This window comes from Oratosquilla oratoria, chromosome 2 (genome assembly GCF_046742065.1).
Source record: "Oratosquilla oratoria isolate Oo_2021 chromosome 2, ASM4674206v1, whole genome shotgun sequence".
In the NCBI taxonomy this organism is placed as follows: Eukaryota; Metazoa; Arthropoda; class Malacostraca; order Stomatopoda; family Squillidae; genus Oratosquilla; species Oratosquilla oratoria.
In genome coordinates, this window is record NC_134778.1 from 93,351,423 (window position 1) to 93,359,194 (window position 7,772).

Sequence of the window (7,772 nt, forward strand, 5' to 3'; positions counted from 1 at the left end):
AATCTAATTTTTTTTTTCTAAAATGATGAATATACGTTTGAGGATCTTCTCCAATTTTTTCTTTTTTTTACATTTCTTTTAAGTTTTATGTGTGTATGCCCGCGTGTGCACGGTTTTTGTTATACATCACATTTTTTCACATATGTTGTCTTTTCTTCACGTATCAATATACCTATATGCCCAACTTTCTATTGCAGTCCTACTACTACATCTCCATGGATTATAGTTTGCATATTCATATTCATTTCTTATTTCAACTGCCTCCATCGCTCCCTTTTAAGTTCCGATTCTACATTTCCTCCTCCTTTTTAAACCTACATGTCTCTATTCTTCCCTTGTTATCATCCCCTTTCCCTTTGTCTCCTTTATTTTATTTTATTTTATTTTTTTCAGGGGAGGGGAGAATCTTCTTCCCTTCCACATCCTTCCTTATTTCTTTTACCTACCATCTCTGTCTTCTCCCATCTCCATCTTTTTCCTTACTTATTTTAATAACCCTCCTCTCTTAGCTTCTCTCTCCCTCACTTTCCGATTCTCTGTCTACCTGGTAACCGTTCTTCAAATCAAATGTATTACTTCTTTCTTGTTTAGGCTTTTTCACTGGTCTCTCTGTTTCTGATTCTTCTCAGCATTTTCTCTCACCCTCCGTTTCTCTACCCTGTAGCCATTCTTTTCCTCTCTCCTTTGTCTCGTTTGCCTCTTCCGCCAGTCCCTCACAAATGCTGGATCCTACTTGGATACTAATGATATCGGAGAAAAGAATCTCATTGCAGAAGGGAAGAAAGGGGACATCTCTGCTCTATTATCATTAGCGGAGTCCGACCAAAATGTCTCGTGATTATGGGTCGAGGAAGATGACAATGCCTTTCCACAAAGTAGAGAATATTGAGAATTGGGGCAGAAAAGAAAGGAGGGCACGAGTGCAGGACAACAAAGAAGGTCGAAAAGAATAAAGATGCATAGCACGAAAAGAAAAAAATCTTCCTTATTGATAATCAATTAATCACCTTTCTTGCACTTTTTGTTGATATCACATTCAGAACATTATGTGGCTGATGAACGATAAGTGGCAAACAATACACGTATTTCTTCTGTGAGAAAATATATGATTAGAGACTTCCAGCAAGGACATCATGATATGGGCTGTGTTACGAGTTACAATAATCAAAATCAAACACATAGAAATAGATAAAATATTGAAATAAAATGAACGATAAAAATTCAGAACAAAATAGAGTAAAATATAATAAAGTAAAATGAGGTGAGGCGAAAAGAAACAAAATAAAATACCATAAAAAAAGTTAATCAAAATCAAATAGAATGAAATGAATGAATAAATGAATAGATGAATAAACTAGTAAATAGAAAAAAGTGCATCCTAGACGTGCGTTGAAGTAAGGCTTGCGTCCAAGAGTTGTGTTGATTCAATTTCTTTTTCATGTGCAGCGGCCGGGTGGGACATTTCTTGTTCCCTGACTGTCGTCAGCAGCCTATTACATTTATCTCCTTGGCATTAAACTGGTATCTACGGCGTTAGAGGTTATCCATTGATTTGCCCACCAGGAGTCCTTCAACTGAATAGTATTGCCTGGAGGCAGCAAGAATAAATACTAATATCATCAACTGCAATGTAAGAGTTATTTGATGAAGAGTCGAGGCAGGTGTTCACCCCTTCCGCTGTGGATGGGCTTCCATTAATTGAATGAAATCGCCTGGCGGCATGCGGAACACATACTAATGTAACACGCAGCCAAATATTTAGATATATTCATCTACACAATTTTTTCTCACAAGAGGAGGAGCTTAGTTCTGACCATGGTCACCATCTTTTGCCCACGCTTCTCGGACTTCTTGGTCAAAAAAAAAAAAAAAAAAAAAGGTTAGACACTATATTTTGAAAACGAATGTCACCAATATCTATTACGCAATTACTATCCAGATTGCAAAGGACTAATTGTTCCATACTCACCGTTTATAGATACCAAAATATTTTACATTACAAGAGATGGGCGAAGGACCTGTAAGGAATAATACATGTTATGTAAGGACCAAGTAGCTACGTGTAAATGCTCATGGCTTAAATCAAGGCAGAGATGATGGAGTGTTCCCGAAGTTTCGTGAAAGTTAAGATCTGGATTTAGGTGGAAAGTAGATTTGAAGCGGGAATGTGCGTGCGCTTAATTATGTAAGTGTACGTTGTGTACGCCGTGTTTATGTGCTCAGATTTGTGTACGTATGCGTGTATTTGTATATATGATCAATTGCGTGACTCATCATGTTTTTGGATCAAATGTTGATATCATGAGCAACAGCTATTACCCTTCCGAATGAAAACTCAGAGGTCAAATATGACTCGATTTAATGGGCAAATGTGTGACCGCATAAACATATACATATACACGAATAGCTCCTTACACAACATAGCTGGTTATCGGCTTGCAGTGCTGCAAGGACCGAACTCAAGACTACTTAGGAAGCGAGGTCGGTACCATTACACCAACGAGCTTACTTGTGAGTGTGTGCGCTTGTGTGTGTGTGTGTGTGTGTGTGTGTGTGTGTGTGTGTGTGTGTGTGTGTGTGTGTGTGTGTGTGTGTGTGTGTGTGTGTGTGTGTGTGTGTGTGTGTGTGTGTGTGTGTGTGTGTGTGTGTGTGTGTGTGTGTGTGTGTGTGTGTGTGTGTGTGTGTGTGTGTGTGTGTGTGTGTGTGTGTGTGTGTTTACCTATTTGTTATATTCACCTAGTTGTATTTTGCGGGAAGTGGAGCTACGCTCGTGGTGTCCTGCCTTTGTATCTCGCAGTGTCTAGTTTCCTCTTAAACTCATGAATGGTTTTTGCGTACACTGTTTCATTGTCCAGTTTGTTCCAAGTGTCCACCACTCTATGTGGAAACTGTTTTTCTTCAGATCTCTTCTGTAGCTATGTTTTTTTTCTATTTTCTTTCCATGTTCTCTTGTGCTTTTCTTGTTCCAGTTTAACAAGTCCTCTCTATCGAGTATTTCTGTGCCCTTTATGATTCTGTAGATGGTCAGTAGGTCACCTCTCTCTCTTCTTTGCTCCAGAGTCGGTAACTCCAATTTAGCCAATCTCTCCTCATATGACAATTTTGCAAGTGCAGGTGCCATTTTTGTGGCTGCTTTCTGGATTCTTTCTATTTTCTTTATATTCTTTTTGGTACTGGGTGACCACAATGTCGCCGCATATTCTAGTCTCGACCTCATCAGTGTGACCGATATTTTTTTTTAAATAATTTCTTCGTCCAAATATGTAAATGCCACTTTTATTGATCTTAGCAAGTTGTAGGATCCTCTGACAATTTTCTTTATCTGTTTATCATAGGACAAGTCGTTTGAGATAATTACACCCAAGTTTTTTTCGGATCTCTCCTTCTTTACCTCCTTAGTTCCAATTTTGTATTGTCCTGATATTCTATTTCTGCTTTTTCCAAACTCCATTATGCTACACTTGTTAATATTGAAGTCCACTTTCCATTTCTGACTCCAGTTCCATACCTTATTCAGGTCTTCCAGCAGGGATTCGCAATTCTTTTAAGTTTTTACTTTCCTTAACATATTGACGTCTGCAAAGAAGCTCATGTAACATTTCACATCATCATCTATGTCATTCACATAAATAGCAAACATTATTGGAGCCAATACAGATCCTTGAGGTACTCCACTGATCACCTCTTTCCAACCTGAATATTTTTTCTCTGAGCAATATTCTCATCTTTCTACCAATCAGGAAGTCCTCCATCTATTTTAGTAGATTCCCTTGTACCCCTCCTATATGTTCCATTTTTTTTTTTTTTTTGTGTGGTACTTTGTCAAAAGCTTTTTGTAAGCCCAGGAATGCACAATCAACTCATCCATTCCTTTCTTGCACTATGTCTATTAATCTTGAGTAGAAACATATTAAGTTTGTAGTACATGATTTTCCTTGTCTCAACCCAAATTGTCTTCGGTTTATCATATTGTTGTCTTCCAGGTGTTTCCCATCTATTCTTGATGATATTCTCATAAACTTTGGCTATAGTGCTTGTTAGTGAGACTGACCTGTAGTTAGTTGGTTTTTCCTTGTTTCCTCCTTTATATATATTGGTACAATGTTAGCATTTTTCCAGTCTTTTGGTATTTTTCCTTCTTTAAGTGAGCAACTTATTATGTTATATAATTTTCCGTTAGTTCTTCTTTGCATTCTTTTAGAATCCAATTTGCAATTCCATCCGGGCCATGTGATTTCCTGACGTCAAGGTTTGATATATGTTCCAATATTTCTTTTTGTGTTATTGTTATCTCACTCATGGGAGGAGTGTGTGTGTGTGTGTGTGTGTGTGTGTGTGTGTGTGTGTGTGTGTGTGTGTGTGTGTGTGTGTGTGTGTGTGTGTGTGTATGTGTGTGTGTGTATGTGTGAGAGTGTGAGTGTGTGTGTGTATGTGTGCATGTGTGCGTGTGCATGTGTGTTTTAGATGAAGATTATATGGTTGCTTATGTGTTATATAATTCATATACGTACTTCCTCTTCGGTAGCAAAGAGTTAAATACATTTCAGTAACTATTTCACCTACACTAAACTGGATATTTAATTCCTGAAGTCACCTGTCGACATTAGGCTTTCCTTCAATTGATTAAGATCACCTGGGGATAATAATAACACACATACACACAATGACTTAACTATAAAAAGTTTTAACTTGCTCACTACTGTCACCGTCCTGTGTAAATATTCCGGGTAACTGCCAAAAATTGTAATCAAAATGGAGAAAGCTTTTCGTCATTGAGGTCAAAGGTCATTTGGTTTTAAGGCTAGCCTTTCATCCCCTTCATTAAGAAGACGCCATTGTTGGCTTTCACCTGGCGGCTTCATTAACCCGAGAGAGAGGCACTATGCTAAAGGTGTTAGTATCCTTTAAAAACAACCAAAGTCAACGGATTACAATTTCGTTTTCTTAACATTCATGGTTGACAAATGAAGTTTGGAATGAAGCTACATATAAGGCATGGAGGTAAATAGCACTGGTAACGATTATTTTAATCTATAATGAAAAACATTACTTATAAATTCATCAAGTTACGAAAAAAGTGAACACAGGAGGTCTATGAAAAGTGAATGAACCTTTGAACGATGAGATTTGTTTAACTGGAAAAACGGTGACAAAACATAAGAGCCTAAGTGCCACCTTGAAAAAAAAATACAAGAAGATAATAGAAATAAATAGAATAGAAATGACTAGCCGAGAACAAAAGAGGAAACAGCCATTAATTGCGCTAATAAATATATGAAGTCAAAATGATGAATAAACAGACATATAATCAAACGAGTAAATGGGTATATATATAAAATAAACATATGAATAGAAATATAGAAAAGATTACAAAGAAGTAGACAAGTAGACAAACAAAAAATGAAAAGGGTGAAAAAAAGATCAGTGAAAATTTATAAACAAATAAGAGTCCCCAGGAAAGTGGTTCACTGAGGACATTTTGTAAAGGTACACACACTGTGTAGGCGATGAATAAGTCATGCCGGAGACTTCCGAGACAGTGTTCGAAGGACCATCAAGCACCACGGAGAACTACAATTCTGAGATGACTCTTGAATTCGTAACAAAGGAATAAATTAGAATGAGCAGCAGTCCCTTAAAATTTAACAGAGTCCTGCATTTTGCATGAAATATGCCTTTAGGAAGTGAGAATGGTCAACACGGAAATTAGTAGGTGACGTTTGAAAGGGAAACTGTAAACACGAGTAGAAAAGGTGGGAACATTAGCGTAATCGTTAGGTATGTAGACATAAGGACTGGGTATTAATCTAAGTCACTGTAAATATGGCTGTAACTCACTTTGGACAATATATATGCACTAATTTCTCTATATAATGAATGAAATAGGTTTCTGAAATTTTGTAATTGTATACGGTACATAATGAGGGAATAATGAAAAATATACACAAAAGCACAAGCATAAATACGAAAACGAAAACATACGAACGAACAAGTATACAAATATTCAAATACATATGCCCCTATATCAAGCAGACATAACAAACAAAAACACATAAACTCAATCACAATCAAAAACACTAACACTCTCACGAACACAATCACAAACAGTAACAACACAAACAAACGCAAACGGATAAACACGAAATTAAACAGGTACGCACGCACGCACAATGGAATGCAAACACACACACACACACACACACACACACACACACACACACACACACACACACACACACACACACACACACACACATATATATATGTATATATATATATATGTATATATATGTATATATATCTATATATGTATATATATATATATATATACATATATACATATATATATATGTATACATATATACATATATATATATGTATACATATATATGTATATAATATATATGTATATATATATATGTATATATATATATATATAAGTGCACGGAGAAAGAGAGAGAGATAGAGAAAGAGAGAGAGAGAGAGAGAGAGAGAGAGAGAGAGAGAGAGAGAGAGAGAGAGAGAGAGAGAGAGAGAGAGAGAGAGAGAGAGAGAGAGTTTCACCACCCCTTGTCACCACTGTCACCACCACTGTCGGTCCTCGACCATTACACTTATATTTGACTTGTAATACCACTCGTCTCGAGGCCCCTTGCCTTCGTTACGTGAGTTTCACTAAATGTTCAAGTTCATCTTAACCAGTAGGCCCAATGCCTTGTATTTCCTGTAGTCTCACTATTTTCTAATTTCAATAGGCCCCGTGCCTAGTTCTCTCGTCCTTTGGGTTAATAAAAGGGTGGTGAATTTTCTTTCTTCTTTCACTGTAATTTCACAGTCTTGTTACACTCAGGATCTCTTTCTCTCGTCACCTCACATCGTCTCTCTAGATCCCCGTATCCTACGCTACGCTACCTTCGTCTGACGTCACTAATTTTTCTAATCCAATCTCCTATGACTTCTCAAATGAATGTCACTCCTTATGGGCGTGACTTTGAATTCATGCACCAATAGTTTTTTCTCCTTCTCCACCTTGCACCATTCCGGAAAGCCATTGCAATGCCACTAGCAATATCGTTTACCTCAGCATTAGGCAAACGAAGCTAACCTGCGCTTACAGAGTTTTGATTACATCATCGATTATAAAACAGTCACCTCCGTTGGTGTTTACATAGACATAACGTCACCTCAATGTTATCAAACAGCAGGCGAGCAGGCGTCGAGTCTGAATTGTTGAGTCAGCATTCTAATGCCCTAGTGTTTCCCTAGCTCATTTCCATTCGTACAACTACCGGCCTCTTACAGAGAGAGAGAGAGAGAGAGAGAGAGAGAGAGGGGGGTGAGACATAAATAGGTAGACAGAGACATAGAGAGACAGAGACAGACTCAGAGAGAGAGAGAGAGACAGATAGAGACAGAGACAGAGACAGAGACAGAGACAGAGACAGAGACAGAGAGAGAGAGAGAGGGGGGGAGGAGAAAGAGAGAACTCTCTTCATGCTTATTAACGCATGTCTTTCGCTTAACTTGGAGGTAAATTATATTCTTTCTCTGGTGAAAAGTTACAAGATTATTCTACCTCAATGAATTAATTTTTTTGTCCTACTGCAGGAACTAGATAATCGTTTCACACCAAAAATTTGCTTCAGTGAATTAGTGAATCTCTTTTGTACTTTTCAATTACCATCTTGTTGCTTCAAGGGAGTGATAAAGGGATGAATTATCTTTTTTTTTTTCTACATGTAGAGGTTGGGAAACGCTTCAAGTTTGTTCTG